Source organism: Tursiops truncatus, chromosome X (genome assembly GCF_011762595.2).
Source record: "Tursiops truncatus isolate mTurTru1 chromosome X, mTurTru1.mat.Y, whole genome shotgun sequence".
NCBI classification, from domain to species: domain Eukaryota; kingdom Metazoa; phylum Chordata; class Mammalia; order Artiodactyla; family Delphinidae; genus Tursiops; species Tursiops truncatus.
Genome location: NC_047055.1, coordinates 3,725,256 through 3,749,663, shown reverse-complemented (window position 1 = coordinate 3,749,663; position 24,408 = coordinate 3,725,256). Strand labels below are relative to the sequence as shown.

The window sequence follows — 24,408 nt, the reverse complement described above, 5'->3', positions numbered from 1 at the left end:
AAGGAGGAGGAGGAGCAGAAGAGGGAGGAACCCTGCCGCTACTGCAGGGCCTCGCCCAGAACCGGCGCGCGCGCGGCGCGGCCCCGGGAGGGAGGAGGAGGGGCGCGCGCGAGCTCTGGCGTCGGGGCGTGCCCGACGGAGACGAGGTGAGGTGGGGTGGGACTGCGACTGTGGTGCGAGGGGCGGGGCGAGCCTGCAGCCTCGGGGGCGGGGCCTATGCACGAGGGGCGGGACGGCAACCTGCGGGCGGGGCTGGAGCTTGAGGGGCGGAGCCCGCGGGCACCCAGCAGGTTAGGCTGTCTGGGTCCCGGCCAGCGCCGGCCCGCGACCCGCGGGCCCCTTCACACCACTCCCTCGAAAGGGAAGTCTCAGAGGTGGTCCCTGCGGGCCCGGAGCAGTGAGTCAACAGTGGCTGGGGAGACGGAGGCGCTGGCAACAAGGGTATGCAGTGATTTCCACCCGGCGCGCCAGACTCCTCTAGGGCCCGGAGCAGGACCCGAGGCGGCGCACAAGCCTGGTGCGTTCTGCCAGCCGGGTGACCTTGAACAGGGCTCTTCCCCTTCTGGCCTTGGTGTCCCCCCGGTCACCAAGGGGTCCCTCCAGCTGCGGCTCCAGGACCCGGCACCCGCGGTCCGGCACCCGTCGCCTTGGCGGAACTTGTTTGTCGGAACCGCCGTCTGCCTTCCCACTTAGCTGATCCTGCAATGGAGCCCTGCCCAGAGATGAAAGGAAAGGGCCATTTTCGTGGCTGGCCGCGGTTGGCAAACAGCGGCACGTCTGGAGGAAACGAGCCTGAGGCCGGGGGCGCGGGGGACAGGCGAGAGGGAAGTTGCGGGCTGACCTGGAGCCGAGCGCCGCGGGCCCGGGGGAGGAAGGAGGAGGGACAGGGTCAGCTCCCCCGAGGCTTTGATGAATGCGCTGAAAGCGCGAGTTCACATCTGCAGAGTCGATCTGTAAACGTGCTCGGTGATCGACACGCGCGCTGCAGCCCTTTCCCATGAACCCCTCCAACCGAGTCCATCTTCAGGACCGGGTGAAATCAGATTCCAACACTGATTGTAACAGCAAAATGCCCGCTGCAGCCTTTGACGTGAACGCTCTCAAGAAGGGCTCCGGCTGCAGCCGGCTTTCAAAGACAAAGAGAAAGCGCCGCTGCTCCCCGGAGTCGTCGAGCCTGTCCCTGCCATTATTCGACACATGCTGCCCTGGGCTACATCCTCCTTGAGGGTGGCTACTACCATCTCCCCGCAGTGTCCCTTCGGAAGGCTTCCTGTGTCTCCCACAGGGCCGGCCGCACCTCCATACTCCCCCAGAGGCTTCCCCCACCCTCTGAGCCATAGTAGGGGGCGGGGGTCTCCCTGAGATGGAGCCAAAATCTTTCCCTCTGTGACTTCTTTCCATTGCTCTGAATCTTGGGGCTGCAAAAACAAAACATACAAGGAGTGAGTGGATATTCTGATTTCAGGGCAGTGCTTATTCTATGACACTAGCAGGAGAATTAACAGAAATAGCTAGTGGTTATTGAACACACACATATACATGGCATATTCCAGGCATTTTATTCTTATATTTTATTCCCACAACAACTTCATGTATCACCTCAATAATTAATGAGGGAAAAGGAGCAAAATGGAGTTTCCTTGAGGTTGCAGAGTTAACCAGGTCCAGTCCCATAGTGTCAAAGGGGGGCAGGGGGATCACCAGGAACCCCAGCAGGTGAATGGCTAAGAACATGTGCTTCCGAGCCAGACAGAGTGGCGATCCTGGCTGGACGCAATAAGGTCGTGCCAAGGATTAAATGAGATACTGGAAAGCAAGTGGCCTGGGACACAGTGAGTGGTGACGCATTACTTGTTACTCTTGTAACAGCTAAAGAAATACTGGCTACTGTGAGGTTGGGCAGTTGCTGTGTATTCCAGGATGCGAATATGCCCCCAGTTTTCCCACTAACTCCGGGTGCCCTGTGCCATTCCCTTGCCCTCGGGCTTCAGGAGTCCCACCTGTAAGGAGGGCACTAGACATCATGCTCTTTTAGAGCCCTTCAGGCTCTGATGGGTGAACCTCAGCACCTACACACTCAGCTACCTGAGGAGGCTTGAGGAAGTGAGGAAAATGCAGCCTCTAAGTGAGGCATCTCAGTCACTCGCAGCTGGGACTCTAACTGGTCAATGTGTAGTAGAGATACCTCAATCCCAGCAGCAAGACACTGGCCACAGTGTACCATGCAGGAAGCCTGTTTTCTAGCTCAGGGGTGGTTGGCACACCGGCCTGCAGGTCAAATACAGTCCACCCGCCCGTTTGTATGACCTGCAAACTAGGAATGCTATTTGTACCTTTAAATGGTTGAAAAAATCAAAAGAAGGTTATTTTGTGACAGGGGACGTTTAGACGAAATTCACGTGTCAGGATCCATGAAGTGGTGGGAACACAGCCCCGCGCATTCGTTTCTGTATTGTCTGTGGCTGTTTTTCCGCTACCACCGCAGAATTGAGTAGTTGCAACAGAGACCATGGAGCCCACACAGCCTAAAATATCTACTACCTAGCGCTTTACAGAAAAAGTGTGTTGGCCTTCATTCTAGCAAATTGAACTATGGCAAGGATGAATAGTAACAGGCGATGGTGCGGGGCCTAAAGAGTGTGCTCCTGTAGAACAGGGGATGAGCACAGGAGCTGGCACGGGAACAAGAAGCAACAGAAAAGGATCGTGTTTATCATGTGCCAAAAGACACCCACTCAAAAAACCCAAAGAACAAAAAAACAGGCCTTTAGTCAAAATATTGCAAATGTCCGAGGTCAGTTATCCTGCCAGATAACACTCCCTATGTAAAATGACTCATCCGAGGCCTGGTTTGTCTCTCAGTCTCTTATAAGTTAGGTTAGTGTGAGTCTGAGGGAACCGATGACATCAGGCCCTGAGCCTACCAGGCTAAGGACCTCCCTGGAACTTGGTGAGCCTCTCAGGTAGCTGCTACCCTGCTGAACTGCAATTGATCGTGGAGCTGATTTACATACAGGAAATTCTACACTTAGAAACCATGATTCTGTGCCCCCTGAATACACACACTCCCCACTGCCGGTGCATGTGGTGCTGGGACTGACCCCCCGCCAAGCCTGCCTTGTCTCCACACCACCCTCCTTCTACTCCTCACCCCTTCCTGAACTTCTCATATCCTGCAGATGTTCACCACTTGGAAAACCATTTGGCCTGACGAGCTCCTCTCCTAAAACACCCACCTTTCCTCAGCACTGACCTAGGAAGAGAAGTGTGACATGGACAGATGGCCACCAGGCTAGTCTGGGAGTTCAGGAGAGGCACAGATGGAGCTGGGAGGGCTTACACTAATCTGAGTTACGTCGGCTTCTGAGAGCAAGCCTGGTCTTCCGTCACACCCCACCATGTCCTTAGGAAGATGTGTTCTAAATTCCAGAACAGAACAGCTGTTCTCTCACTATTAGCACAGAGTTCCTGTTATTGCTCCCAAGTGCCACAAACCGCTCCTTGCAAAGTCTCCCAAGGGGGCCACCCTCACCTGTGGCCAAAATTAGACCCACCTGGTAGCATCTGCCCACCAGGCCTCTGGAATGGCCTTGCCATCAGCCCCATCACTGTTGAAGGTGCCCATCTGGAGGGCACCACTGTCCATGTCAGCAGCCGATTCCTGATCCTTGGGGCACCAGAGTGGAGACGGAGTCCACGTGGGGCAGGGGCGAGGGCAAAGGACTTGCCCCGACTCAGGGTCACCCTTTGGCCCCGGGACCCAAGGCAGCTCAGCTTGTGCTCAGGGCTTCAGCACTCCTTCTGTCTGCTTCCTCTCCTCCCACAGCCTTGGGTCCTAATCCCTTTAACCAAAGTAGTTTGAGGGGCCTGGATGGGCTCCAGAGTAGGTGGGAAAGGGACCAGCACTCCCCCCACCCACCCAGCCCCCCACCATGCGGGCCAATTAAGAGACAGAATCATTAGAGAAATGCAAATCAAAACTACAATGAGATATCATCTCATACCGGTCAGAATGGCCATCATCAAAAAATCTACAAACAATAAATGCTGGAGAGGGTGTGGAGAAAAGGGAACACTCTTGCACTGTTGGTGGGAATGTAAATTGATACAGCCACTATGGAGAACAGTATGGAGGTTCCTTAAAAAACTACGAATAGAACTACCATATCACCCAGCAATCCCACTAATACCCTGAGAAAACCATAATTCAAAGAGAGTCATGTACCAAAATGTTCATTGCAGCTCTATTTACAACAGTCAGGAGATGGAAACAACCTAAGTGTCCATCATCGGATGAATGGATAAAGAAGATGTGGCACATATATACAATGGAACATTACTCAGCCATAAAAAGAAACAAAATTGAGTTATTTGTAGTGAGGTGGATGGACCTAGAGTCTGTCATACAGAGTGAAGTCAGAAAGAGAAAGACAAATACCATACGCTAACACATATATATGCAATTTAAGGGAAAAAAACAGTGTCATGAAGAACCTAGGGGTAAGACATGAATAAAGACACAGACCTACTAGAGAATGGACTTGAGGATATGGGGAGGGGGAAGGGTGAGCTGTGAAAAAGCGAGAGAGTGGCAGGGACATATATACACTACCAAACGTAAAACAGATAGCTAGTGGGAAGCAGCCACATAGCACAGGGAGATCAGCTCGGTGCTTTGTGACCACCTAGAGGGGTGGGATAGGGAGGGTAGGAGGGAGGGAGACGCAAGAGGGAAGAGATATGGGAACATATGTATATGTATAACTGATTCACTTTGTTATAAAGCAGAAACTAGCACACCATTGTAAAGCAATTATACTCCAATAAAGATGTTAAAAAAAAAAAAGAGACATAGCCTCCCTGCGAAGCGCTGAAATGCAGACAGCCAGCTGCGGGAGCCGTTGCACCAGGGGCTACAACAGTTCCCCAAATGCCTGATAGCAGGGGCGAGTCTTTACCAGTCTCAGGCGATACGAGAAAGTGAGACTGTTGCGGTAATTCCCCCCCATAAAGCGAGAGTGCTGACCTTTATCCTGAAATCATGGACTTTTCTGGGTACACAGAAGTCCTTTATTTCACGAAAAGATGGCAGTGTTTTGTTCAATGTGCCTGCTTTGCAAAATAAAATGTTGGCAACCCTGCCCGTCTCCAAATTTAAAATAAAGAAATCTACTCACCAGTGATATTCACAAGTCTGCGAAGCCCTGGCTATGCCAGCAATATTTAGCCCATCCAGGGCCCTGATACATGGGGATTTTTTGGAACACACCCCATGTGTAAACAGAAGCCCTGAAAATGGATTCTAAAACAATGTTCCCTCTCATATTTTTTGAGTTGTAAGCGAATTATCCCTCGGTCGCCTCCTCCTCTCCACAATGTTCCTATTCTCTCCTGTCTTGGATCTTCTAGTAAGGCAAGGTCAGGCAGAGCCTTGAATGCCATGCTAATGAGCAGAGCTTTGATCCTGAGAACAGACGGAAGCCGCTGAAGGGTTATAAGCTTTAAGCAGCAGAAAGACAGGGAAAGTGAGGGGCAGGGAGAGTGGTCCACAGGAGTGGCTACTGGCATCATCTTGGCGGAGAAGCTGGGAGCCTGGGGCTGAAGAGAAGTGTCTGGATTCAGGCTATGTATGTGACAGAGGCAACAGTGGCCATAGAAAGGAGAGGATGGCTGTGTCCACCTGGCCCTGTTCTCAGGGAACAAAGGATGTCCAGGGTGCCCTGTGGGGAGGAAACAGGCAACAAGCAATCAGGTGATAGAGGCAGTTAGAGAGGGGAGCACAGGGCACTGTGGGAGCATCGAAGAGCTGACTTAAAGGAAAAGGAATAGTTCACCGTGCCGATGGCGGGGCACGTGGGTTCCAAGAGAACCGCTGAAGCAAAAGCCGAGAAATGAGCCTTTGAATTTGAACTGCATGGAGCCAGGTCATGCAGGTTTCCTAGAGCAGGTGAAGTTTGGACTCTATGCAAACGCAACTGGGAACCCCAAAGAGTTTTAAGTGGGGCTGGGGTGAGGCTGCAGGGTGACGAGATCAGATTGGTATTTCATGGTTCCATTTCTTTCAGGAGACTCAGGACGCTGCTGTACAGAACCCAGCATCTGCCTCGGGGCGGGCTGGGATTCCGCTCTCCAGCTCTGTCGCCTGGAGACAAGGCAGTGTGGCCGGTCAGGAGCTTCAGCTTCACAGACAGCGGGCAGATTTGCGTCCCGTGTTTCCACAGAACCCCCCTCCCTCATTCATTCCTATGACTACCGCATGCGACAGTTGCTCACCCCTGGAAGGGACCCTTTGACCGGAGCATTTTGTAATCCAGTGCAACAACTTCCCAGGAGACACAAATCATCTCATCCTTTTTGATCCCTGTTAGAATTCCCATTGCGTGTTTGAAGTGTTTTCTTAACACATCGAGGACCATACTACAGTGACGATCATGTCAATGATGGTCACGGTGACAAGAATCCAGGAGGAAAAGAAGACAGGTGCAAAATGCCAGTGGGTCACCACCTAGTTTCAAGGCTCATTACCATGAGAAGGAGTCCTCTGCTCTGGAAATCTAAATGCAGAACACCAACCCGTCTTCTGGAAGCCTGCGTGCCAAGTCAAGCAGGGCAAAGCCTTATACCTGCATATTTTCCTAATTCAAGAGACTGTTCTGTAAATTTCTTCCTAGTGCTCAGTCGAGTTAATATGGAATTTGCATAAGCACTTGGCAAAAAATAACTTATCTCTCTGTAATATTTGTGAGGCAGCATTTCCCACTCTGAACCCTGACCTCTGAAGGACTAGGACTTGACATTTGCCTCCCAAACATGGACCTTATTTAACGCATCCGGTGAAGTCTCCCTGAAGCACTCGGGAGACTCAAACCACAGAAACCAGCATTTGGCCTCTTTATGTCTTTGCATGTCATCGAAGCAGTTGAAGAAACCTCCCGGAAAAAGTTACAGAACGCAAGTGTGGAAACAGCATCTGATTAATAGTAATAACATTGTGTTCAAAAATACCTCTTGTCAGACTTCCCTGGTGGTGCATTGGTTAAGAATCCGCCTGCCAATGCAGGGGACACAGGTTCGAGCCCTGGTCCGGGAAGATCCCACATGCCGCAGAACAACTAGGTCCGTGCACCACAACTACTGAGCCCGTGAGCCACAACTACTGAAGCCCGCGCACCTAGAGCCCGTGCTCCACAACAAGAGAAGCCACCGCAATGAGAAGCCTGCGCACCGCAACGAAGAGTAGGCCCCACTCGCTGCAATTAGAGAAAGCCCGTGTGCAGCAACGAAGACCCAACGCAGCCAAAAATAAATGCATAAAATGAATTTTAAAAATAAATAAATAAAAAGTTAAAAACATTTTAAAAATACCTCTTTTCGGTTTTCAATAGGCATCGCCTCCTGTCTAATGGCTTTTCAGGGGGCACTGCAATGTCCAAAACAGGACTGTTCAGCCTTGTCCCCAAAATCATCCTGCCACTCCCTCGAGTGGTCCCCATCTCAGGAAATGGCACCAACGATCTCCCAGTTGCTGGGGCCCCAAAGCTAGGAAGCAGCTTCAACCCCTCTCCTAGTCTCACCCACTCCATGACTAAGGCCTGCAAACTCTGTCCCCTAACCAACCTTGGACGTGCGCACCCGTGTCTGTCGGGAATAACTGCCGCCCGTTCTCCACCCGGCAGCCAGAGGGAGCCTCTTAAAAGGTAAATCTAATCATGTTTTTCCTTTGCTTCAAATCCGTCAGTCTCATGTGAAGGGCTCTCCATCTCAATCAGAGCAAATCGAAGCTCCTGTCCACGGCCTACAATGCCCTACGTGAGCTGGCCTGAGCCGGCTGAACTGCTCCGTGCCGCCAGATTTTCCTACCTGTTGCCACTGTCGGCAGTGACCTTCCTGCCGTTCCAGCTGGCTCCACTCTACCCCTCAGGCCTTAGTAGAACGCACTGCCGCTCCCAGCCCAGGAAGGGTTAAGGGCCCATTCTTTCTACTCCCAAGGCCTCTGCGCTGGACTCTACCTCACTTCCGGCTTACTGCTTTGAACTTTGCTGTCTCCTTCCACTGGTCCCCTGGTTCTCAACCCTAGTGACATGACAGGAGCATCAGGGAAGCCTTCTTTCTTTTTAAACTGAGGTAAATTTCACCCTTTTCGAGTATACAATTCAGTGGCGTTTAGTACATTCACAGTATTGCATGACAATCACCTCTATTTACAACACTTCCAGAATATTTCCATCATCCCCAAAGGAAACCCCAACCCATTAGCACTCACTCCCTGTTCCCCTCCCCCAGCCCCTGGCAACCATGAATCTCCTCTCTGTCTCTATGGATTTGCCTATGCTGGACAATTCATACAAATAAATCACATAATATGTGACATTTTGCGTCGGGCTCCCTTCACTCAGCATAACGTGTTTTCTCGGCTTATCCATGCTGCAGCGTGTATTAGGATCTCGTTCCTTTTTATGGATGAATAATATTCCATTGTACGGACGCACCACATTTTTTTTGAGTTTAAATGCATTTTATTTTTAGACAACCTACATGACATGTTTTTTTTTTTTCTCAAAAACAATGCCTCCGCTCCAAACAAATCAACATCAAAATGAAGAGCTCCAGGGCTTCCCTGGTGGTGCAGTGGTTGGGAGTCCGCCTGCCGATGCAGGGTACGCGGGTTCGTGCCCCGGTCTGGGAAGATCCCGCATGCCACGGAGCGGCTGGGCCCGTGAGCCATGGCCGCTGGACCTGCGCGTCCGGAGCCTGTGCTCCGCGGAGGGAGGGGCCACGGCAGTGGGAGGCCCGCGTACCGCAAAAAAAAAAAAAAAAAAAAATGAAGAGCTCCAGATGACATCAGTCCCATTTGTCTAAGTCCCGGTGTTGTATGGATGAAAGGCAGTAGCCAGCCGGTTATGATGAGCAGGTGATAGACCCAAAGTGACAAGGAAATTTGTTAACATTTTTCCATTTCTAAACCGTCCTTAAAGAAAATCCTATATGGGGTCACACCGTCCTCACTGCAGTCCAACAGAGCAGCCATGCCATCTAGATTCATGTTTTCACCAATAAAGAACTGATAGTGTTTGAAATTAGCAAGGATGTGCTTGATCTGTTCTGCCCCTGTCATAACAGGTTTTCCTCTTTCTGGTCTCTGTTCTTCAAGCTTCCCTTTGATTGACTGCATGTAATCTTTGATGTACTTCTTGTAGGCTTCTTTTGTGAAGCTGGTTTCCTGCAAGTGATGGTTCATGACAATATCCACACCAGTGGTTACTGTGCTTTCGGTACCTTCTCCCTCGGGGCCTTCAGCGGAGGCATTTCCACCAATGAGCGAGTCATCAATGTTACCCTCTGTCCTACTGACCATCTTCCCCTCCACCCCCAGACACAGGCCGTCCTCGACCTCCTGGATCTTGTAGATGTCGGAGAACATCTCATCATGGCTGATGAGGTCCCGGTAGATGATCATAACGGCGACTAGATGGAGACGACGGCGGTGCTAGCTTAGTAGGAGCCCGGAGCTCAGAGCGAGCGCACTGCAGCCGGAGCGGTGCTTGGGGGAAGGGGGGGAGAGGGTGGAAAAAGGGATGCACCATATTTTGTTTATCCAATCCACTGAATTGCTAGGTATCAGGGAAGCTTTTAAAATTATCCCCTGCCAGGCACCACTCTGAGACTTTGATGTGCTTGGCCAGGGTGGGGTAAGGCACTAGTGTTTTTCTAAAACCTCCCCTGGTGATTCTAAGACACAGCAAAGGCTGAGAATCACTGACTGAGACCGTGACTGGCCAAACTAGGGCCCCGGGGCCAAGGGTCGCCTACTGCCTGTGTTCACATGGGCTGCCAGCTAAGAATGCTTGAGAAAAATAAAAAAGAAGAATATTTTGTGACACGTGCAATGATGCAACATTCAACTTTCCATGTCTATAAGTTTTATTGGCACACATGGTCACACCCATTCATTTACCTATTGTCTATAACTGCTTTTGTTATAGACAAGGGCAGAGTTAAGTAGTTGTGACAGAGACCGTATGGCCCACCAAGCTGAAAATATTTACTATCTGGTCTTTTACAGAAGAAGTTCGTTTCATCCATTCACAGTCCTCTCATACTTGGTCTTTCAGCGGCGGTCGGCACCGTTGATCACCCTACTGCTTGAGACACTTTCTTCACTTGACAGCTAGAAACCCGCTCTCTCCTGGAGCTGCCTCTCTGGAGCTTGGGGAAGCCCCATGGGGGTGGATCCAGGTGCCCAGTGTTTGGGAGCCGGGCCACTTCCACCCCTCATATGGGGGCTGGTGGGGGGGTGTGTGAGGGTGAGGGGAAGGTGTTAGGAGATCACTCGGAGGTTTTGGGCAGCTCACTCTCCTTCTGGGCTGGACAAGACTGTCTCTGAGGTCCCTTGCAGTTCTGAGTTCTCTGGTGGTCATAGTGCCAAGCAATGTCACCTGCATCACGAATTCTCCCAGCAACCCAATGAGGAGGGCGCCATTTCTATCATTATCACAATTTTACAGAAGACACAACAAATCTTCAGAAAGGAAAAGTGACTTTGGCCAGGTTGCCCAGCAAGTCTGTGGCCTTCAAACTCAAGTCCAGCCCACCTCACCCTGTCTAGCAGGATGGATGTACCAAGTGCCTATTATTTAAGCTGATGAGATCTCAGAGAACTTGGGGTTTCTGGGGAGGGCACACTGGCAGGTGGTGGCTGGATCAGCTCTATCTTGTGGATGTGGGCAGCTGTGAGTGAGACCCAAGATGAGAAGAATAAATTATTGAGATGCCTTGGGCAATGCGCCCAACGCCGTGATATGTACTTGACTAAGATCATATTTACTAATTTAAATACTCTGTGAGGGAGGATTAGTTTTTCTGTGGCTGCTGTAATGAATTACCACAAAGTCTGGTAATTTGGTAAAACAACACAAATGTCTTCTCTCCCAGTCCTGGTGGTGAGAAGTTCAAAGTCAAGGGGAAGACTCCTTCCTTGCCTCTTCCAGCTTCTGGGTGCTGCCAGGCAATCTTTGCTGTTTCTTCGCTTGTAGGTGCATCACTCCAATCTCTGCCTCTGTCTTTGCACAGCCTTCTTACAAAGACACCAGTCCTTGCATTTAGGGCTCACACTAAATCCAGTATGAGTGCATCTGGAGATCCTTAGCTAAATTACATTTGCAAAGACCATATTTCCAAATAAGATTGCATTCTTGGGCTTCCCTGGTGGCGCAGTGGTTGAGAGTTCGCCTGCCGATGCAGGGGACAAGGGTTCGTGCCCCGGTCTGGGAAGATCCCACATGCCGTGGAGCGGCTGGGCCCGTGAGCCATGGCCGCTGAGCCTGCGCGTCCGGAGCCTGTGCTCCGCAAAGGGAGAGGCCACAACAGTGAGAGGCCCGCGTACCGCCAAAAAAAAAAAAAAAAAAGATTGCATTCTGAGGTTCCTGGTGGATATGAATTTGGGGGGACACAATTCAACTCACTACAGGGGGAAATACTATTCTCAGTCTACGGATGAGAAAGCTGAAGCCCACTCCCATGACATGAGAGTAGTTACCCCCTTAGCTAGCTCCTTAGTGACTTAGGAACCAACGCCCAGTCCTGTATTATTTTAATGCCTCAGTTCTCATAGAAAAAAAAAGATATACAAAAAACCCAAATCACCTTTACCTTACATTGTATACAAATAATACCTCAAATTAGATCAAAGACCTAGACTTGAGAACTAAAAACTATAAAACTCTTAGAAGGAAACAGTGGTCAAATTCTTCATGATGTTGGATTTAGAAATGACTTCATGACTCTGACACCAAAAGCACAGGTAACAAAAGAATAAAGATAAGTTGGACTTCATCAAAATTAAAAACTTTTGTGCATCAAAGGACACTATCAACAGAGTGAAAAGGCAACGACCTACAGAATGGAGAAAATATTTACAAATTGTATATCTGACAAATGATTAATATAAAGAACTCCTGCAGCTCAACAACAAAAAAAACAAGCAATCCAATTACAAACTGGGCAAAGGCCTTGAAAAGACAGTTCTCCAAAGAAGATATACAAAGACAATTAGTACATGAAAAGATGCTCAACACTACTGTTATTAGGGAAATGCAAGTCCAAACCACAATGAGATACCACTTCATACCTACTAGGATGACTATAATTTTTTAAAAAAACTGAAAATGATAAATGTAGACAAAGGTATGGAACACTAGTACATTGCTGGTGGGAATGCAAAATGGTGTAGCCATTATGGAAAACGGTCTGGCAATTCCTCCAAAAAATCAAACATAGAATTACCATATGATCCAACAATTCCATACAGATACATATATAGATAGATATAGATAGATAGATATAGATATAGATATATCCTGAAGAATTGAAAGCAAAGACTCAGTTACTTGTGTACCCACGATTATAGCAGCATTATTCACAATAGCCAAGAGGTGGAAGAAAACCCAAGTGTCCACTGACTGATGAATGGATAAACAAAATGTGATCTATACTCACAATGGAATTCAGCCAAAAAAGGAACAAAGTTCCTACACCTGAAACTAACACAACATTGTAAATCAACTACACTTCAATAAAAATAAAAAGGAACAAAATTTTGATAGATGCTACAACATGGATGGACCTTGGAGAGTTATGCTTAATGAAATAAACCAGATACGGAAGGACAAATATTGTATGCTTCCACTTACAGGAAGTATCTAGCTGGAATAGACTAATTTATAGAGACAGAACATAGAATAGAGGTTACCATGAGTTGGGGGTTGGGGGAAAGGGAAGTTATTATTTAATGGGTAGAGTTTATGTTGGAGATGATGAAAAGTTTTGGGTATAAATAGTGGTGATGGTTACACAACATTGTGAATGTAATTAATGTCATTGAATTGTGCATTTACAGATGGTTAAAATGATAAATATTATGTACTATATTTTACCACAATTTTTTTTCAAAAAAAGACTGTTTAAAAAGAAAACAAACCATATGAACTTCAAGGAAAGCATTTTGGAAGAGAAAACACAAGGGTCCCTGAATGCATGACAGCCAGCTGGGCACAGTTCCTGCCGCCTCGCCTTGCCTCCCGTGAATGTTCCCCGAAACTCGTTCTTTCCCTTGGGTTTCACCCTTTTTTTTTCTGTTTAGGCAGAGTCCTAGGAGAAAGAGGTTTTCATGTACCTGTATCTCCTTCTTTTATTCTCATCACTCTTTATCGTCCTCTACATCCCGCCCACCTGTGATCACAGATCCCCACTTCCTGTCACTTCTCTTTGGCCCCTGCCCCGGTCTGACAGAGCTCTGAGAGTGACGTTTGTCTTGCTGCTCCACGCGCTCTGGCTGCTGGTGAGTGGTGGCTTGTCTTTGAGAGCGTCCACCACCCCAATCATCTCCTCCTTTGGATGTAACGTTCCCCTGCTTCCCCGTTGCTTATATGGTCAGGCTGCATGCCTTGACCTGGCATTCAATGCCCCGCCTTAGTGCATCTGGCTCAACAGGTGACCTCACCGTCTCCTGAACAGGCTTCAAGCCTCCCTGACTCCTTGCCTTTTCTTATGAGGTTTCTGTTGCCCATCATGCCTTCCCTTAGCCCCTCTATCTTGATATCCAAACGCTAATGTCCCCTAAGCCCAAGGTCAACATAAACCTCTTTCTCGAAGGCTTGGGAGGTCAAATATTACCTATTTAACAAGGAATCATTTGTTACTGCCTTGGGTGGGCATTTCCATCTTTTGTTATTTTCAAATATACCCTGATGTTGATTTTATCTATCGAGAAAGCTTGCGGAAGCCAAGGGCACATTTTTTTTTTTTTTTTTTTTGCAGTACGTGGGCCTCTCACTGTTGTGGCCTCTCCCATTGCGGAGCACAGGTTCTGGACGTGCAGGCTCAGCGGCCATGGCTCACGGGCCCAGCCGCTCCGCGGCATGTGGGATCTTCCCAGACCGGGGCACAAACCCTTGTCCCCTGCATCGGCAGGCGGACTCTCAACCACTGCGCCACCAGGGAAGCCCCCAAGGGCACATCTTATTTCGTGTTTCTCTCTGGGAGCCCTGCATTTCATTGACATGCAACACTTCCATCAGACTCCAGCAGGGGGTTAGGACCTGGGCTCAGAACATAGGGAGGTCAGTAGTCCTCCCTCTGTCATCGGTGGGAATTTTCCTTTAGAAACTCTGACCTTTGAATTTTTCCAAGACTATCTTTCTGTGGCAAAAAGCAGTGAAAGAACTGAGTGAAAGTACCCCACTCAGACGCCTTACTGTGTCTTCTGGGACTGCTTCCTCCTCACTGCCACTGCTGTCTCTGCCATGGTTCCAGCTGTCACCATCTTGCATCAGAATTGTTGGACCAGCTGCACCCTGGTCCCTCTGACTCCAGTGTGGCCCCCATGAACCGATGCTGCACACGGCAGTCAGGGCGGCTGTCCTAAAACAGATCTCTTCCTTTTACTCCCCAGCTGACAAATGGCAATTCGTCTCCGAGAAAAAACCAAGATCCTGAGACTGGGGTTCCAGGCACTCTGACCATCTGACCCCCAAGATGCAGCCCCTGTCATAACTTCTATGATTCTGATACTTCACTTATGTCATAATTTGTTTATTTCTAAAATGAAATGGACATATCAATGCCTCTGGTGCTCAGTCCAGGCAAGTCTCCCCTCCTGGAATGTCTGACCATCTGAGACAAATTCTGAAAGGTTCACCTCCTCTCTAAGCTCTATTTCCTCAGCTCTCCTCCCACCTTGGGTCTTTGCTACAGTACGAAGCCAATAGATAGTCTCTGAAGAAAGCAATTAGGCCACAGTGAGATCCCACTTCATACCCACTAGGGAGACTATAATGAAAAGACAGATAATGACAAGTGTCGTTGAGGGTATGAAGAAATTGGAAACATCCTACGTTGCAGCTGGGAACATGTCTTAGTTCAGGCTGCTATAACAGAATGTCATAGACTGGGTGGCTTATAACAACAGACATTTACTTCTCACAGTTCTGAAGGCTGGGAAGCCCAAGATCAAGGTGCCAGCAGATTTGACATCTGGTGAGAGCCTGTTTTATAAAGGCCTGTCGTCTCACTGTGCCTTCACATGGCAGAAGGGACAAGGGATCTCTCTGGGGTCTCTTTTATAAGGACACTAATTCCATTCACGAGGGTTCCGCCCTCATGACTTAATCACCTCTAAAGGCCCCACCTCCAAATACGGTCCCACTGAGGGTTAGGATTTCAACATGTGAATTTGGTGGGGGACACATTCAGTCTACAACATATGTAAAATGTTGCTGACGCTATGGATAACTATTTGGGAGCTCCCCATCAAGTTAAACGCAGACTTACTATATGACCCAGCAATTCTACTCCTAGGTATATACCCAAGAAAAATTAAAACGTATGTCCAGGCAAAACTTGTACATGAGTGTTCATAGCAGCATTATGCATGATAGCCACAGTGGAAACAGCTCAAATGTCCATCAGTTGATGAATAAACAAACAAAATGTAGTGTAGCCGTACAATAGAATACCGTTAAGCAATAAAAAGGAATGAAGTAAGGGTACATGCTACAACATAGATGAGCCTTCAAAATGTTATGCTAAGTGAAAAAAGCCAGACAAAAAGACCACATATTATATGATTCCATATATAAGAACTGTCCAGAATAAGCAAATCGATAGAGACAAAAAGATGAGCGGCTGTCAGAGGCTGGGGGTGGGGCGGAGGTGGGAGGTGACGGCACCGAGGGGCAGGGTTTCCTTCGGGTGTGATGAAAATGTTGTGGAATTAGATAGTGCTGATGGTCGCACAACTTTGTGCCTATACTAAAAACCACTGGGTTGTACACTTTAAAGGAGGGAATTATACAGTGTGTGCATTATATCTCAATATAGCCGTTAAAAAAAATAAAGAAACCACTTGGCGAGTGTATATTGAAAAGTTACTCCATGCCGAACACTGAGCAAGTATTTTCCAGGCATTAAGTCCCCAATTCTCATCAAAATCCTATGGGATAGGGGCTTCGCTGGTGGTGCAGTGGTTAAGAATCCGCCTCCCAATGCAGGGAACAGGGATTTGAGCCCTGGTCCAGGAAGATCCCACATGCCACGGAGCAACTAAGCCCGTGCGCCACAACTACTGAGCCTGTGCTCTAAGGCCCGCGTGCCACAACTACTGAAGCCCACACGCCTAGAGCCCGTGCTCTGCAACAAGAGAAGCTACCACAATAAGAGGCCTGCGCACCGCAATGAAGACCCCAGGCAGCCAAAAAATAAATAAATAAATAAATTCTTTAAAAAAAGAAAATCCTATGAGATAGTGTTATAGAGTGAATGAATCACTGCTGACTTCATATGTTGAAGCCCTAATCCCCAATGTCATGGTATTAGGACCTGGGACCTTTTTGGGGTAATTAGATTTAAAGGAGGTATGAGGGTGGAGCCCCATGATGCGATTAGTTCCCTTTTGAGAAGAGACACTGCAGCTCGCTCTCTCTCTTCCATGTGAGGGCACAGCAATAAGCCAGCCATCTGCAAACCAGGAAGAGCGCTCTCACCAGAAAGTGAACATTGCCAGAACCTTGATCTTGGACTTTCCTGCCTCCGGAACTGTGAGAAATAAATATGTGTTGTTTAAGCCACAAAGTCGATGGTGTTTTGTTATAGCAGCTCAAGCTGACTGAGACAGGTAGGTACTATGTTTATACCCATTTTACTGCTGAAGAAACTGAGGCACAGTAAAGTAGCTTGCCCAGTGTCACTCAGCCCATACGGGGCAGCAGCAGGATGTGAACCCAGGCAGCCTGGCTTTCAGACTCCTGCACTTGACTGCCTCTCAGGGAGACAAATACGTGCTACAGGGGTTCATGGTCAGAAAAGGAAGAATTGGTTCCTCCTTTGCACTCCAGAAGAGGGATTCAAGGGGTTCCCAACCCTTAAAAGTTGCTTGTCCCAGGGGGTTCTGGCAGAATAAGCCCCCAGATCCTGTTTACAAAGACATATGCTTCTGCTGCCGCCCATCCGTCCTCAGCCTTGGAATTTGAGCCAGTAGACCCAGCCGAGCCAGCAGGGGTGCTTGTCATCCCAGGGGACATGTTCTGGAGGGCCAGGAGAGAGCCAGGGTGATCATCACTGGCCTTCGGCTTTCCTGATGTCAAGGGCTGGGCCTCGGCCTCTGTATGAGCTGGACCTTGCATCATGGACCAGAGGCATAAGGAAAGGGGGTCCTGAAGGCGATATTGGGACCCGGCACAGCTTGTTGCTAGAGGGAGATGAAAGGCACGGGGTCACTCAGTGTATAGAGGATGGCATTCAGCCGGAGAGGTAAAGGTAGAAAGTGTGGACTCTGCAGCCAGCCAACTCTGGCTTCCAACTGTGGTTCCGCCACTTACTAGCACTTACTGTGTGACCTGGGGGCAAGTCGCCTTACCTTTTTAGACCTCAGTGTCAGGATATATGAAATAGAAAGGAAACACATTCACACGTGTGGAAAGTGCACAGAACAGTGCCTGGTACATCGTGTGCTCCTAACAGTAGCAGCTTTTTGTTTCGTCTTGTTTTAACTATTATTATTTTGGCTAATCAGATGGGAAGGGAAGGAGACACAGTAAGAGAAACATCTGGGTTATAGATGCTTCCTGAATCACAACAGAAATAGTTTGACATCTTTTTTTCCATATATCCTCTTGACGGGCCTCATCCTAGTCCAGAGGGAGGCAGGTGACAGTCTGATGGTCTCCTGGGTCAGCTCACAGTGCCTGGCCGCCTGCCCTGCTATGGCTCCCAGTAACCTCGCTGCGAGATATTAACAAGCTGGATTTACCTCAGGAACAGTGATCAGGACGTCAAAGGGAACTCCAAGGAATCATCTTGGGGAGTGTTTAAGCAAGAGAAGAAGATGACTTTAAGGGATGAAAGGGAGAAGAGTGATGAGGGAGAATCCTGGGGGAGTCACGAGGGATTTGATCTGTTCTGTGTGGCCTCTACTTTTGGAAACAAGGATAAAGGGGACAAGCTATGGGACGATGGATTCTGGAACCTTCTAAGAGGCAGATCAACCTCAAGATGGAAGAGCCGGCTGGCCTCTTGGGGATGCTTAGGTCTGGCTCTCTGGTCCCCCTTGGATGCCTCTTCTAACCTGGAGACCCTGTGAATCACTCCCCTCCCCCACCAGGTCTGGGCCAGGACAAAAGTGAAGGGGTGGTTTTCAGAACCGCTAGAGCAAAGCAAAGAGAGGGTTTGGCAGGTCCTTTGTTTAGTCTAAGCCCGAATTTGAGACACACCTTTGAGACTCTGCCACGTGCCGCCTGTGGCCAAGCTGGACATACGCTGCTTTTCCTGTCCCCCCATCCCCCCGCCGCCTTTCTGCTCTTGCCCTGTGAGCCCAAGCTGAGGGAGCGAGGCTGGGAGGGAGCTTCTGCCAGGAGCTTTCACTTGTCATCTTGTCTTTAGATACAGGATGAGTGGGTGAAGGGGAGAGCATATGTACGGAAATAATTCCTGGGATCCTATCTAGATCAAGGCCAGTGTCTAGCCGCTAGCCCAGTTCATCCTTTCCAGAGAACTCCTCTCTAAAGTGCATTTCTCAATGTGCCCCTTCATCTCTTGAAAATGAAATCCTGGCGTTTAAATGTGATCCATGTCTTTCACAAAGTTCTTCGTTCAGACTGGTGTTGAAAGGTACATGCGATGCTTTCCAAACGCAGCCCAATGGCGCAGAAAGTGCCTTCCTTCAGTGTCATCTAGTTCAGCAGCTCCTCATTTACAGATGAAGAGACAGAGGCCTAGAGAGGGGAAGCGACTTGTCCACGGTCACACGGTGAGGCATCGGCAATGTAAACCAGGCCTCCTGCCTTCACGTGGAGTTGTGGGTGGCATGGCTTCCTGCACTGTGGCTTGTGGCGGCTCAGCAGCTCCCTGGGGGCCACACCTGCCTCGCCGATCTCCCAGCTCTAAGGCCTTTCATTTGTACCAGCTTCTTCTGCCAAGTTTAGCTCAAGCGGAATCGTTTCTAACCAGCAGCAGGGTTTTCACTTGTAGATAAACCACAGAAGAGACCAGCTACTGACCCGACAGAGGAACAACTCGACTCTCTCGAGTGGGGCCCAGCGTTTGAAGGGGTGATCATCGTTGATTTAAATGTTAGTAAGTTAACACTTGTAATTTACAAGTGATGCTGTTTCTCTCGGTGCCGTTTCTTGTGGACGGTTTGGAAGTGCAAACGATACTACCCTTTATCAGAGGATTTGTGCCTATTTTGGGTTTGGCTTGCCCATCTGCTCAGAGAGAGAGAGAGAAGTGTGGAGAGTGTGCGGAGTCTAATTCTGCTGCGCCCCACGATGAGCCCATGTGCAGCGTTCCACTTGCGCTCCGTGAATCAAGTGCTATTCATGGGCACTGCACAGAATGAACCAAGCCGAACCATTCAGCTTGCTAGCCAGTCGGTAAACCCCACTCCCCGCTTTCAACGCACAAGCCGGAGGCCTGTTTCAAAGGGTAAATTTTGTAAACACGACGAAATTGTCAAGGAGATTCACTTGAATGGATTTAGGTTGAGGAACAGTCAATAACAAAAGAGTTATTCCTGCATTCAATGTGGACACATTCTCACCGCATAGGGAGTCTGTGGGGCAGCCCCGTCACAGGTTGATCTTAGATTATGGTCTAGGAGGTCTGCAGGTAAAGGTTTTCTAGTCTAAAGCAATGATTTAAAAAGATAATAGCCAAAGTCAACTCCAGATTTACCAGTGGATGCTCCTCCCCTGTCCTCCCCGCCACCTGAAATCTGATTTGGGGGTCATTTCATGGCTCGGGAGGGGAGCTCAAATGCAACCTAGTCAATTTTGTAACACAATAACAGCCCCAGTAGCGGGTGGCCAAGGGGAGAGAAAAGGAAGTAGGAGCTAAAAAAGGAAATCCTTGCAATTACCTTTGTTTTTCTGTTTTCTAGGCTGTCTGTATCCTCCATCATCGTAGAGATCCAGAGTTGAGGCACTGGATTCTACTGCAAGGTGCACCTTGATAGACCTAGAGTTACCATCTGACCCAGAAATTCCATCCCTAGGTACCTACGCAAGAGGAATGAAAACATCTGTCCGTACAAAGACTTGTACACGGGTGTTCACAGCAGCATTATTCATAATAGCCAAAGTGGAAACAAATCAAATGTCTATCGATTGATGAATAGATAAACAAAATGTGGTCTATCCAGAGAATGGAATATTATTCAGCCATAAAAAAGAATGAAGTACTGATACCTGCTGCAACATGGACGAACCTTGAAAACATTATGCCAAGAGATATAAGCCAATCACAGAGGGTCACATATTGCGTGAAACTGTTTCTATGAAGTGCCCAGAATGGGCAAACCCATAGAGACAAAAAGTAGAGGGAAGGGGAGGGATGAACAAGGACTGCATAATAAGGGTGGGATTTCTTTTTGGAGCGATGAAAATGTTCTAAAATTGATTATGATGGTGATTTCACAACTCTGCAAATGTACTGAAAACCAATGATATAGTACACTCTAAAATGGCTAAAGTGGTAATTTTGTCTTTAAACTTTTGTTTTATTGTGGCAAAAGACACATAACATAAAATGTAGCCATTTTAAGTGTACTGTTCAATGGTGCTAATTACATTTCCACTGGTATTCAACCTTCACCACTAGTCGCCTCCAGAACTTCTTTGTCATCCCAAATTGAAACTCCACACCCATCAAATAATAACTCCCTATGAGCTCCTCCCTCCAGCCCTTGGTCATCTCCATTCTACTTTCTGTCTCTATGGGTTTCACTGTTTTAGGTCCCTCATAGAAATGAAATCACAGACTATCTTTCCTTTTGTGTCTGGCTTCTTTCATGAGCATAATGTTTTCAAGGTTCATCCATGTCACGGATGAGTACATCCATGTTGTAGCGTGTGTCAAAAGTTCTAAACTGGTAAATTTTATCTTGTGTGAATTTTATCTCAGTAAAAAACATTCAGTCCTGATGGGAGACAAAAGTAGTCCAGGGAGGCAGGTGTAAAGGCTGCAGGTGGTAAAGGGAGGTGTTAGTAGACACGGGACTGGCCCATTTTCAGGGCTTGATCATGGAATGCCTTGAAGCCAAGTGGGGACGTCGATTTCGGTCTCACAGTCAGCAATGGGGAGCCGCTGAAGGACTTATCAGGCGTGATGTGGGGAGACATGGGCATGAGCAAGTTCACGCTGGGGCGGTGAGGGGACAGGGTGTTCATCAGAGAGACCGGTTGGCAGGCTGGCATGCCATTATGCCCTTGCAGGAAGTTTAGGTGTTGAGAGTAGGACTTTCCTCGGGGGAATAGATGTGTCCAGCTCTGCTGTGTCTGTAACGGCTCAGTTACATATATGAAGGCTGGAAAGCGCCATGATACATCGACAAGAAAAGCAGGTGGCCTTCTGACGAAAAGCGCCAGCTTACAAACAATAATCAGGGGATGTGGGGCTGACTCACTGTTCAGGGACCCACAGGGCCTGGGACTGGTGTTCACGGTTGGCCCCAGGAGTGGAACAGAACTACAGTCAACTCGAGGCCCACCAGGTGGCTGCCCCCTCTCCACACGGGAGTTACAACTGGTGTCACTGTAACTCAGACCAGCAGAACGGGAGCCCCCTGAGGGATCCTGGAGTCTCTATCATTGCTACTTAGGGGAGAAGGTTTGGGCTGGTCAATGTAGATTCTAAACCCACAGGCAGACGTTTTCACCTCCATTTCTGTGGGAGACTGAATAATGGCCCACAAAAATATCTGAATACTAATTCTGAGAACCTGTGAACATTACCTTATATGGCAAAAGAAACTTTGCAGACTGTGATTTAACTGAGGGCCCTGGGATGGGGAGATTATCCTGGATTATCCAGCTGGGCTCTAAACACAATCACAAGCATCCTCGTAAGAGAGGCAGGGGGACATTGCCCACAGAGGCAGTATCACCACTGAAGCAAGATGCTCTGCTGCTGGCTTTGAAGGTGCAGCTCTAGATGCCGGGAGGGGCAAGCAGCAAACAGATTCTCCCCGAAAACCTCCTGAGGGAGGGTGGCCCAGCCGACACATTGGTTTTGGCCCAGTGAAACCGATTCTGGACTTCTGACTTATGGAAATGTACGCGAATAAATGTATGTTGTTTGAATCCACTGAGGTGGTGGGAATTTGTTACAGCAGCTGAAGGAAATGAATACAGCTCCCATGACGTGATATGCTTCGAGAAGGTGCTGTGGTCACAGAAATGTGGGCTCAGGAGTAGGGCATTCAGTGTCCATTTGCCCCTTGCCAAAGACAGTCTACACTGGCCTACCTGTGTTCCTTTATGTACAATGCCCTGGCTGCTCTGGAACTTGCTGGAATATTCCATGGAATAATGGGAGGCATAGTAAAGGACCATACTCTTCAGTCCTAGCAGACCAGCTTCCCAGTGGCCAGAATCCTGCTCCCTTAGCCTGGGGTTGTGGGTAGAGCCCGTCCTGCCCAGCTCTGCCATCTGCCCTGCCTGTCAGGGCAGAATATGGTCAAAAAGAGTATTATCCTTTCATTGTCTTAACAATGAGAAATGAACTCCTGATCCAGTGGCTTTTTCCTAAGTATCTCTTGGCTTGTCTAGGAGCCATCTGGCTTTTATGAGTTTCTACTCCGTGCCCTCAGCTATGCTTGGGTTACAGTCTGAACTTTGCTTATTCACTCACCAAGGGCCACGCTCCCTCTCAAAGCTGTAGGTAAGGGTCTGCTGCAGGCCTCTCTCTTAGGTTCTGGTGCCCGCCATCAATCCCTGGTGTTCCTTGGCTTATAGTTGCGTCACTCCAATCTCTGTTTCTGTCTTCACATGGCCTTCTTTATTTTTTAATTTTTGGCCATGCCACACCACGCCACATGTGCAATCTTAGTTCCCCAACCAGGGATCGAACCCAGGCCCCCTGCCTTAGAAGGGCTGAGTCTTAACCACTGGACCATCAAGGAAGTCCCTTCATATGCCCTTCTTACAAGGACACAAGTCACCGGCTTTAGGGCCCACCCTAATCCAGTATGAACTCATCTTAATTTGATTACATCTGCAAAGATCCTATTTCCAAATAAGGTCACATTGACAGGCACCAGGGATTAGGACACCAACCTATCTTTTGGGGGGATATGATTCAACCCACGATACCTTCTAAACAGTCTTGGCAATGTCTTGCTGCTTTGAGGCAGAGCTGACTGTTTCTCCCATTCAGTATCTGCTGTGTTTCTCTTCTTCCTGCTAGCTACAATACTGGGATAGGAAGCAGCCCTCTCTAGGGCCTAGATATTCAAGACTGGCCAGTGGGCTCAATGGACCTTCAAGACTGACTGACAACACATGAAGAAATGTGTACAGCTCCAGACACCATGGAATAATCAATCTCGGCCGGCTTCAATCAAGCAGGCCTAGCTAGGAGGGGCTGTCAGCAATGGTGCGTATTCCCCTGCCCCAAATTTAGATCAAGTGAAACCTGTATACTGATATTCACAGCAGCACAATTCATAATAGCCAAAGGGTAGAAACAACCCAAATACCCATGAACAGATGACTGGATAAAGAAACTATGGTCTCTCCATACAATGGAATGTACTAATGGCCATCATCAAAAAATCTAGAGGTCTTCCCTGGTGGCTCAGTGGTTGAGAGTCCGCCTGCCATCAAAAGGAATGAACGTTGAAATTTTCATGCTAAGGGAAAGAAGCCAGACACAGGAGACCACATACATATTGTATGATTCCATTCATAAGAAAGTCCAGAACCGGAAATCTATAGGGACAGAAAGTAGAGTAGGAGGTGCTTAGGGTTGGGTGGGGGGATGGGCTGGAGGTAAAAGCCAGTGAGAGCGGAAGGGTACAGGGTTTCTTTTTTAAGGTGATGAAAATGCTGTTAAATCAAGGGATTCCTTGGCTGTCCAGTGGTTAGGACTCGGGCACTTTTACTGCCGAGGTCCAGGGTTCAACCCCTGGTCAGGGAGCTACGATCCCACAAGCCACTGGGCGTGGCCAAAAAAAAGAAAAAGACAAAGAAAAAGCTCGAAAATTGACTGTGGTGTTTGTTGCATAACTCTGTGAATATACTAAAAACCATTGAATTGAACACTTTAAGTAGGTGGATTGTATGATATGTGAATTATATCTCAATAAAGCTGCTTAAAAACATACAGTACAAAGTCTTGCTATCTGTACAGAGTATGTACTATATATATATATATTACATTGTTCCCATTCAGTTATGCTTACATGAAGGTCTCAGACTCAACTTTCTTGTCATTACATGGTTGTTTTCTTTAATTAATTTGGATTTATTTTAAAACTATCACTTGGATTCAGCCGACATGCAACAAAGAAATCTAATTTTACTAAATCGCCTACACTTAGTTCTTTAAGATAATTGGTATTTACCTGCCCTATGTTCT

The 24,408-nt window shown here is 48.3% G+C and overlaps 1 non-coding gene and 1 pseudogene across 1 annotated transcript; both read right to left on the bottom strand.

Annotated features, from left to right (window-relative positions):
- Positions 1–8,941: 8,941 nt before the first annotated feature.
- LOC101321503 (translationally-controlled tumor protein pseudogene) lies at positions 8,942–9,457 on the bottom strand (annotated as a pseudogene).
- Positions 9,458–22,878: 13,421 nt separating this feature from the next.
- Positions 22,879–22,951, bottom strand: TRNAR-UCU (transfer RNA arginine (anticodon UCU)). The gene has a single exon. It is a non-coding gene; the product is annotated as a tRNA-Arg (tRNA).
- Between the last annotated feature and the right edge of the window lie 1,457 nt (positions 22,952–24,408).